The sequence below is a fragment of the Oryzias latipes genome, chromosome 16 (assembly GCF_002234675.1).
Source record: "Oryzias latipes chromosome 16, ASM223467v1".
Taxonomy (NCBI): Eukaryota; Metazoa; Chordata; class Actinopteri; order Beloniformes; family Adrianichthyidae; genus Oryzias; species Oryzias latipes.
Genome location: NC_019874.2, coordinates 16,478,070 through 16,488,839, shown reverse-complemented (window position 1 = coordinate 16,488,839; position 10,770 = coordinate 16,478,070). Strand labels below are relative to the sequence as shown.

The window sequence follows — 10,770 nt, the reverse complement described above, 5'->3', positions numbered from 1 at the left end:
GACTTCCATCTGGGAGTTTTCCCAAAGTAAAAAAGTAAAGTTGCCCACAAACATACCTTTTCTTAAGAAACATGAAGACAAGAAGCTGCCCTTAGATTAATCTAACTTCCTCCACTAGGTGGCAGTAGATTGTAACCTATAAAGACAACTTCAAACTGTCAATGGTCTTGCTTAGGCAACACAAACAAAAAAAACTACATATCCTTATGACTAGCAGAGAAAAAATGTTTTGTCTAGTCAAAAACTACAACTCACAGAGCCCCATACCTTCACATTTGGTATTATCGAAAAGTATTATAGATGCCAAAAAGGAGTTAATTCAGTTCATGCGGTGGTTGGGAGATATTCAGGTTTAGAAATGTCTTCAATAGAGGACAAATTTGCATCGCTGGTGGTCTTGGAGGATGTTTAAAAATGACGGTAGCTTGAATTGAGCTTCTTTGTCAAATTATGTGTTTGCTGTTTGTCATTTTCTGGCTTGTAATGTTTCTCATGATAAAGTCAGAGGAAATAATAAAATGAGTATAAACAGGATAATGACAATTTACATTCAAAAAGAACATCTCTGTCTTGTGAATAAACAAGGACACAGTGTTGGAACTGCATGTAAACACTTTCCTCCAGCAAAAACACAGGAGCACGCCATTTTTATAAGATGGACTGACCGGTGCTTGACTCATATTCCATGACCTTTAGCCTACTTTACTGAAATGTTTAAAACAAAGTCATAACAATAAATACTCATACCTGTGTATACTATGCTTCAGTACAGTATAATGTGTTGAGGGGAAAAGAAAGCTTCTGCAGTCTTATTGCATCAGACTGACAAGACTTGAAGAACAGTACCCCCTATTTCTTTTACAGAAAGATATTCTTGACATGTTAAAAAGAGATAAGCATGCTTAAGAAAATAAATCCTTGTTTGGACACTAATGAACTTGACCAGAATGGCTTGAAAAGATTTGAATTTGGATTGAAATTTATCTGGCAACAATATTCAATACAGTGACCTATAGGTATCTCTGTATTATTAGGAGTCTCTTTTGCAGCACTTGTGAAGAACCAAATGTAACAGGTGTCCAACTTCTTCTTGGTTTTGTTGTGTTAAAATGTTAAAAGAAAATCTTTACACGCATTAGCTTTATTGGCATCATCCTAAAATATGTAATGGAGTCAACTAGAACCATCTCTAGTTATCACAAAGGCAAAGTGCTGAACACTGACAGAGACTCACTTTTTAAGTTGCAATGTAATTATCAAAAAAGCAATGACAGATATTTTTTGGCTGTAGGAGGATGCGGAAGTGACCATTCACACATGCAGGAAAATGTGCAACTGCACAGAAAAAAAACAGCTGGGGTTTAAACAAAATATCTCAGTGTAAACTAAACAACAAACACTCTAAATTAAAGATAATTGAATATGTTTATTTTAAACCATAAAAGTACAAATATGAATGTCGAACCCTCCCTGCTTCTCTTCCAACAATCTGACAGTGAATTTTCCTGATGTTGTTTTCAAGAAGGGACAAAGCACGTCTTGAGGAAGCTTAAGTCCTTCAAGTTTGCATTAAGATACTCCATTTCTTCCATGTGTGTCAGAGCGGGTGACTTAGAAGAGGTCGAGCAAGCTGATGGATGTTTTGTAAGGTAAAAACCCTTTTTTGGAAAACATTAAGATTCACCTTATAACACAAAAAAATCAACAATCAGTGTCTCCAGATCCCTATGGAAGGGGTCCCTCCTGCTCACACGTACTCTCAGAAGAATCTTAGAGAGGACAACTTCCTTTTTCTCCTGGGATTAATAAAGTTTGTTGTCTTGAAAACTGGAAATGGTATTTTCAAATGAAATACTAAACCATTGCAGACATCAGCTGACGATGAACACAAATCTTCAGCCCTCTTATTTATTATCCATTTAGCCTTTTTCAATTAACCAAATGCTTTCAAGAATAACCTTTTTTTTAAAGAAGTTCCTAATATTACTTTGTATTAGTATTCATCTCTGTAAGTGTAATTAATTGCACTTTTTATTCATAATAAGTTTTGAAAGAGTAGAGAAACAACATCTGGAAGCCTGTGATGCCTTCTTTGTGACGCTTGGTAACTGCTTGGTTGAGGAAAAGCTCTGCTGCAGCCTTCATCGGGGGTTTAGTGAAGGACTGAATCCGAGCACCGACAGAGACAAACAAAAGCAACTGTGAAAGGGGAGGGGTGGGTCGCTCTAATGCAAATATCCACCGTGCCCCTCCAAGAACCTGCTTTGACAAGAGATTTCCATCCAAATGTGAGAGTTTCGACGCATTTTTGGGAGTTGTTTTACGCACAGCCCCTGGCCTGCGCGGAGGCTCCGTCGAGTCAGCAACGAGTGAGAAACTTGAGATTGCTCCTCAACTGACGGAGGGAAGGCTTTGTGTGGAGACAACCCACCCGAGACGCCTGTGAAGAGGGCCAAATGCACCTGCTGAAGGACAACTTTCAAAGTTAAAACAAACTAAAAACACGAGGTAAGTTATGATTTGGAGCCTCTAAACTGGGACTGAGCTTGAAAGCATGGAGTCCCAAACATGCCATTTTTTGTTTGTTCAAATAACAAATTGTTTTCCACTGAAGAGCATTCATCTTGACTTGGGTGTCCTCCTAATGGTTTGACCTCCACATTTCAGCAGTTTTACATACTTATGATCTGTGTTAAGTGGGTGCATTTTCTTTAACTTTTATTTTACGTTATTTGACATTAATTTCGTTTTTTGGAGCATCTTTTCTGTGCAAAGGAAGCTTTGGGTCAGATGATGGTCCTCAGACTCTGCTTTTATTGAAGACATGCATGAGAAAAACTGTGGAGCATAAAAGATCAGTGGGAGCCTGTTTGCTTGTTTAGACATGGGGAGGGGTCCTGTCAGCACCCAGGGGTCCAATACACACATGTACACACACACTTAAGCATTTACTTCCATGTCATTTTCCAGTAGAAAAAAAGGCAATATATAATAATAATAATAATATGTGGATTTAGCAAAATTGACTAGAAGTGATCCCTGCCCTGAGCAAGAAATACCACACTTGAAGTTTATTTCATCAAGTATAAGTATAGCAAGTTAACTATACATGTAGTGTAGAATGTATACTAACTGAATACATCTTCATACTAAATTGGAACATTGTAAGTTTACACTAAATAGATGGTATATTTAAGTACATTTCAAGTACCAGTATACTGCCTCACTTTTAGTATAGACTAAGTATGATTGTACTACACTTAAGTAGACTACTTTTTGCTAAGGGTGTCTGTATGATCAGCCTTGTAAGCAATTGTGGGGATTTTGACAGTCTACAGTTTACAGACAAACTATAAATCTGTATTTTTAGGCACATGAGTGACATCACTGTTGGAATTTGACCCATAGTAACTGTCCTAGTCAGGAACCTTCAGCTGCGATCAATCCTGGAAATTCTTATATATATATTTTTCATACTTTTAGAATTTTTTCACAGCTTTATAAAAATATGAATTATTGAGTTGTGTTGGAAAACCGTAGAAATTAAAATACAAGAAGTTCACCTGAATTAATACATTTAACTAGGACAATTTTCTATATTTACAGCCAAAACATTCTCTTTTGGATTTTTATCAGATAAAACATTAATTGAAGTGCTTTACATTGATAAAAATCACAAAAGTATTTACTTTTCTAAACAATTTTCCTATGGTTATAGTATTTATGGTTTCAACAAGTATTAATATTACTTTTGCCAGATAAAACAATCAAAAGAAGATTATTTATCTTTTTTAAATTTCTTTGCTACTTTATCTTAACAACATAAGAATTGAACATATGCTAAAAGTTTCAGCATATTTCTGCCCTCAAACTGTCGGGTTTTATTCATGTAATTTAGTGTGTAAAGATTTTGAAAAGATGAAAAGCGTTCAGAACAAAGATGTCTGAAAAAGCTCTGTTGTTTGTGTTATTAATGAGAGGAGTTGGAGGCAGACCGAGCCAAACGTGTGACCTGAATACCATTTTCCAAGGCGACAAACAAGCATGAAATTGGCTTCTCAAGGTAAAGACCGAGATGATCTGGAGTCTGTAATTACTTTGGCATGTCCCGTTGCCATCTCCTCATATATGGACCCCCCCCCCCCCCCTCATTTCACCACTGGACTAACCTCTCAAATAAATAAAAAATCCTGTAAAAGCTTGGATAAACTTAAAGCTGTCTCTCTTTCATGAAATGTGTTGATATTTCAGTATTCATTGTCTTTTTAATGTTGCATTTTTATTTAGTTAAAACTTTTTCATTTAATATAATTTTACATATTAAACAAATATTAACTTTTAAAGCTGTTGCTTTTTATAACTGTGAATTAGACAGCATTTGACTGAACAATTGATACGTAATTCATCTCTTCTGGCTGTGTTTTCCATTGGCACTTTAGAGTCAAAGCCCTTGAGTCAAAGAAACTTTTACGTCTTATTTTTTTCCCCACTGGTGGAAAGCAGAAAGCAGTGGAATGAAATGCTACTGTAAAGTTCTAGCACATCCCCCAGAGACACATCAAAGCTGACCCAACATGAGGCCTTGATCCGAACAATTGCTTCATTCTATCCTGCACCCCAACACCGACCACCCCCACCAACCCCTATTCCACATTTCCACTTGATTAAGCTTTAAGCTGAGCAGAGTTGAATCTGGAGGGAAAAGGGTTTGCTAGTCATGACTCAAAAGCTCAGCATAGAAAAAAAGGGGAAAAACTACCTTTCGTGCTCATTTTTGGGGGGTCAGGCTGGATATGTTGGTAAAGTTTTAACCCGCTTTGAATCCCCTTCTTCTTCAGAAAGATAGTTGTTTACCAGATATATTTAAATTATGCAAAACCCAAGAATTACCCGATTACTAGTACAACAGTTGTTTTTTGAAACATGAAGGGGAAAAAAACATGAGAGTATAAATCAATGCAAATCTTTATCAAGTAGTTTTACAGCTATTTTAAAAAAGGTGAACACTAGTTTTGAGTAATGAGAGTTGTTTATGTGTCTGAAAAAGTCTGCATAGGTCTATCACAAATTGAGCATTGCTTTATTTACATACATTTCTCAAAAAATCCTTCATTCTTTTTTCTTGCAAGCAATCACAGCTCTTGGTAAGGCTAAGCAGAGGCAGCCTGCAGGCCACTGTACACATTCTCTATCTGGTTGTGAGGTTGCCTGGCAATAGGAGCTGCAAGGGCAATGGTTTCTTCCCTCCTGCGGGCTTTTCTCTTCTTTTTGTTTCATTCCGGTAGCCCCATTTTCTCTTTTTGCTGCTAGCTTATGACTCCATTTACATGTTAATAGATTAAAAGTGGCTCATCACGGACTGGATTGGAAAGCTGATTATCAGTATTGCATGTTTGAGGAGGTTTGTAGAAACTTTGTTTTGTGTTTTGAACAAGAGTCTCAGCAGTTTACCAGCTTGGTATTGGTGTGTGTTTAGAATCTGGATTGTCCACTAGAGGAGAGCAGAGGACCAATGTAAAATGTAGTTTTTATGTGTTAGTTGTAAAAGTGGAAAGTTTTTAACAGAAGTTTTTAACTGTTGGATACACGGAGACTGTTCTTCTATCATGAGAAGAAAAAATACAGAAGGCTAATAGTAAACAAAATAGTTTTTATATTGTAAAGCTGAAGGCATCTGCTTTTTTTTTTAACCCCAACTAATTTCAGATTTCCCCCTAAGTGATCAGTTAAGGACTTGTAGCTTTTGCCACTTGTCTATTTTCTTAAGTCCACGAGGTTGTGGCTGTGAAAACGTCTCCACGGAACAACATGCTGTTTATCCCCAAAGCCACCACATTTCAAGAGCCCTATCACCTCTGCATCTCTAAACAGGAAGCAATCATTACTCTGACCAGATCCAACAAATGGATGGAGCGAGCCTTTAGTTTATTTAAAATGTAAAACTCATTTGGAACAACAAGGAAAAAACACCAGTGGTTTTAAAGATTTTTATTTGTTTGCTTGAAAATGTATACTGCTATGTATTAAACACAAAAATGACCAAAAAAAATACGTTTTGAAAAATCCATTAAATGAACATATAATTGCATGGATGAAATGTCCTTGTGTCTCAAACTCTTTCTGTCTTTAACTTGAGCTAAAACCTTTGTTATTGAGGGGTTCCCCAATGGCAAAATTCTTCTCCCTGATAATTCCCACTCTCCAGAGATAGATATAATTAGAGCTATGGAAACAGGAAACACCTCACCCTGTCTATCGTTTTCTCCTCCCTCTGTCTGCCCCGTACCCCCCCTTTCCCTTAGATGTGCATTTACTCATTATCAGGTGCATGATGTTGAGTACAGCAATAATGAGCCTGCTGATGGTTATCTATGTGTCCTACATCCTTTGGTTTACTGGAAGAAGATGCTGATATTGCTGTTTATTTTTTGCTTCTGTCTGTAAGTGGTTCAGACGCTGCCAACTGAGTGTTGATCTTTGGGGAAAAAAAGTCTCGGTCGACGCATAAACTTCAATAATTGCTTGCAGTGGATGCATCAGTGATCGATTGACAGTAAAAACATATCAATCGATCGCTTTAGAAAAACAGCATACAGAGCTTTGTAGGTGTTTTAACTGACTAACCATGATGTGTTTCAGATGTTTAACTACTTGATGAGTTACAAGGAGCTGTGCCTCTTTAGCCCTTGAGTTCTGCAATTCATTTTCAGTAGTGTTTATGCGCCTTGGTAGTTTAGTCCAGTGTGAGAGATGTACTGGTCTATAATTTCAGCTTCTTCCTCCAAAGATTAAAGACTCAGCAGAGACCAGGTGTACAGCTCAAACTAAAGACTAGCCACCCATCAGTCTAACGTTCAGCTGCAAACGTCAGAATACCTCTGAACATGCCTTTTTTTTATGCCAGAGTATACAGAGTCTTGTATTGATCCAGAGGAGCTGCTCCCACCTTTCCTCTTCCTGGTGTGGAATGCACACCTGGAGGTATTTGCTGAATTGCTGAAGTAATCCATATAACAATATGTGCTGATATGTGGTGCCATCAAAAGTCCTCAAGGCTGTTTGCTTTGTACGACTTGGTTTCTTTGGATCATCAAGCCTGTTGATCTTTTAATTTTAATGCTGCACATCAGAGGAATGACATGTCGGCTGAATTATTTTAGCAGAAAACAGTAAAAAAAAAAAGCCTGTCACTGATTCGCAGATAACAATCCCCCAAATGTTTGCCTTTGAACAATCCAAAGAGCTCAGGTAAAGTGCAATAGTCTAGGCTCTTTTGTTGACATGGCTGGCCAGTTGAGTCGTTCTGCTCGCGGTCTCCCCTCACAAAGTACACAGAGGACGGAGATGGGCGCAGATAAAACGGTAAGGTTACGCCCCGCTGAGGAATTGGGATGCCTTGGGGCGGCTGGAACGCTTTCTGTCTGGGTAGCCTTAATTTTGTGATTCTTCTCAGTCAACAACACGACGTGTTTGATGGAACATGTCAGGTTGCTTCAGGACTTGTGGGCCGGACCTGTGGTCTGCTTAGACAGCTGTCAGCCCCTCGGTGCTCAGAGAGCCCCAAAGTCCTCCATGTGATGCTGCAGACTTCAAAGCAAGAAAAGAAATTGAGGTGAGTGCCGACTTATATCACAACAGAAGACATATCTGCGGGATCAGAAGTCAGTTTTTGGTTGTTCACTTAAGTTTACTTGAGATAGTTATTTCCTGGTGTAAGATTTCTTTAGTTTAGCTTCAGAAATAAAGGAATGTGATGGTTAAATTGAGTTACTCTGACAGGAAAGCATATATTTGACTTGGCTTTGCAAAAAATACGGTGTAATTTTAAAGTTTTATCACATATAAAGTTACTTATTTATTTTATGTATAAACACATTTAGAAGCATTTCAAACCCAAACAGACCATAAAATTATAATGTTTCATTGTTCCATTCATTAAGGAAAGAACAAACTTTATGCTTTTTTGCCTAAAATCCAATTCAAACAGGAACAAAATGAAAGATTTCTTTTCTCATTTATTATCTGTATGACTCCATCATGAGGAGGATTTTTTTTAGTGCCGTTTATGAATTTTTCGACTGCATGGGCCGCCGTTACTGTAACTCGACCTCGCCTCCCGAAGCCACCTGTGCTTGCGCACTCTGAGAAAACACTGACAGCCTTTGTGTCAGAGTGAGACATCCACACATCAGGGGGCTGAAGTATATGAGGGGCAGAATGAGGGGCGAGTGTGACAGGTGGCACACTCTGCCCATGTTTCCCCTGCAGAAAAAAAGCGGGATGAGGATTGAGCTGTTAGTGGAGCAGCTGTACCACATGGCTGAGGGTAAAAGGTAAAAGCTGGAGGGTACTATTCCTGGCACAGACTTCAGAAGAAGCAGAGAAGGTTTGAAAATTGCTTTTGTTTTTGGGCAGAACAGATTCGGGCGCGAGCTTGGCTCGGTTGTGGGAAGCCGTAGGTTGGGGTTCAGCGAGGGTCCCTCTGTTTAAGTAGCTGTGAGCTGTGTGCTGAAGCAATCAATCTGAAAGAAACAGCAGCCCCAGCTGAGAGGAACACTTTATTTCAGGGTTCCCAGTGACTGTTTGAGGCGGTCAAGCGGGACAGGTCGGGAAGGGTCAGGGGTGGGTGGGGGGCAGGCTGTGTGAGTCTGGATGTTGATGTGATGTGAGTTCTCAAGGCTATGTGAGACGGATGAAGGGAGAGGGATGCCTCTTTCACTTGACCATCTGTGTTTGCCAAACTTCTGAACTGCACTGTCCGAACTCCAGCCGTAAGTCTGAAACATGGCTTTGTTAACTTGATATTCCAGTTGTGAGATCTAAAGAATTGGCCAACAAGAGATCAATTCTCTGAGATTAAAACTAGAATTATGAAAGAATCAGTTTCCTCATGGGAGATTATGACTCAACTTTTCTTTTGATAGAGGATTTGAAAAGTTTTGAATAAAAGTGATAAAAGGTGCGGTTTATTTTCAGGTTAAAGTTGCTTTTTAAGAAATTGTACTTTGAGGCAAAACATATAAAGTTTGAACCCTTATTCTTAAGATGGTTTGTCACGTTTAGGAGAGTAACAGGCAAAATTGGTCTCCCTATGTGATAAAGTGTGATGTTGGTATGAAGTGAGGTAGGATGAAGGTGTCACATTCCACGGTGAGGTGTGTATTTGCGTAAGTGACCACCCAACTATCTACAGCAGAGTTGTTTTTTCTCTCCTACACAATTGTGTCTTTTACAATTTCTCAGTAGACTAAAGTCTGAATAAACAAATTTCTCCTTGTACATGCAGAGTTTTTGCACCAGCTTTCTTGTTACAAAAAGGACTAATAGTTTCCTAGAGTAAATTACGAAGTACAAACTAATCCTTTATTCATAAATTGCTGCCAAAATAGTTATAATAATAATATAATTAATTGACATAAAGCTGTCTATTGTCGCCTTTCCCTCCTTCAGTTTAGGGATTACACCTTTCAAACATATTCTATATAAATCTGACTTTATAGGAATGATTTGGAGTGACCTGGATAATACCAAATATAATAATCTTGGTTTGGTGTTTTTTGCTCAGCGTAACCAGTTAACCTATGATGCATGTTTTTGGACTGTGGGAGGAAACTGGAGTGCCAGCAGAAAACACACACATACACGGAGAGAACATGCAAACTCCATCCCAGCCAGGATTCAAATCAGGGCCTTCTTGCGTGACTTTTTTATCATGATTACTAGTACTAATTAAAATAAATAAAAAGATCACACAAAAGTAATTTAAAAAATGTAAACCTTTATCAAAACGTGCTTCAGAGAGATTTTATTATTAAAACAACAGCAAAAATGACGAGACTGCTGCTCTCGTCATCTGACCCCCTCATCCCCATGATGCCTCTATCTGATCATGTGCCGCCCCTGAGGTTTCACTATCTGCTCTCTCAGATCGCATAAATATTGTTTACCAGAAGCTTGCGTAAATGAGTCTATTTTGAAGCGTATGATGGCCCGTGGAAAAACAACAGGAAAAAGTTTGACTCCTGTGAGCATAGTGGCGTAAATTACGTTGTGCTGTCAAGAACTCCTCGCTGACATCTAGACTGAAATCATAACATTCTGTTATAGTATGAACCCGTGCAGTGTTTTTTATGTTTGTCCTGCATTCAGGAACATCACCGCTGTGGAACAGATCTGAAGCCTTGCCTCTAAAAACAGTTTGCTGTTCACATTAACAAGTCACTAGAAGTGTAAAGACACCATGATCAGGTTTTTGGACAAAGCCAAAACTGCTCTTTAAATATTTCAGCCAACCGAATATGTATATTATTTCTTGTAAAGAGATTTGATTGGCAGAAAAAAGTAAAGCTGGTTTTCTGTCTTCAGATATTTTATAATATTTTTTGTTGTTCGGGGATGTTGTAGCTCTGCAGCGTGACCTGCCACCTATCACAGACAGCAGGTGTGATTGCCATCTCCTCCTTCTTTGTTTGGAACACGGGGGTCAAATGCCGTGCTCTCATGCTCTGACGGCAGAGCAGACGTTCAGAGAAAATCTGTTGATACAGCAGGACGGATGGATGTAGATGGATTTTAGTTTTAGATTCTCAAACTCACCCTGTCAATTGATCATATTTCTTTGACCGAAAAAATAAACATAGCTTCTACTTTAAAGCTGAGACATGCTGAATCTCCCTTCTTAATTTTTTTATTTTCGCTGATTTATTCTGGTCTTTCCTAAGTTTTCTGCTGCTTCACCAAATTTTCGAAAGCTCTTGCTGTTAGACATGT

The 10,770-nt window shown here is 38.4% G+C and overlaps 1 protein-coding gene across 1 annotated transcript in view; it reads left to right on the top strand.

The window, feature by feature from the left end:
• The first annotated feature begins 2,159 nt into the window (after nucleotides 1-2,159).
• LOC101162067 (pleckstrin homology domain-containing family G member 4B) overlaps nucleotides 2,160-10,770 on the top strand; it is a 32,595-nt gene continuing 23,984 nt past the window's right edge. The window contains exon 1 of the mRNA XM_011485190.3: nucleotides 2,160-2,508. The gene's annotated coding sequence lies outside the window, so the exon portion shown is untranslated. The remainder of the gene's footprint in view (nucleotides 2,509-10,770) is intronic.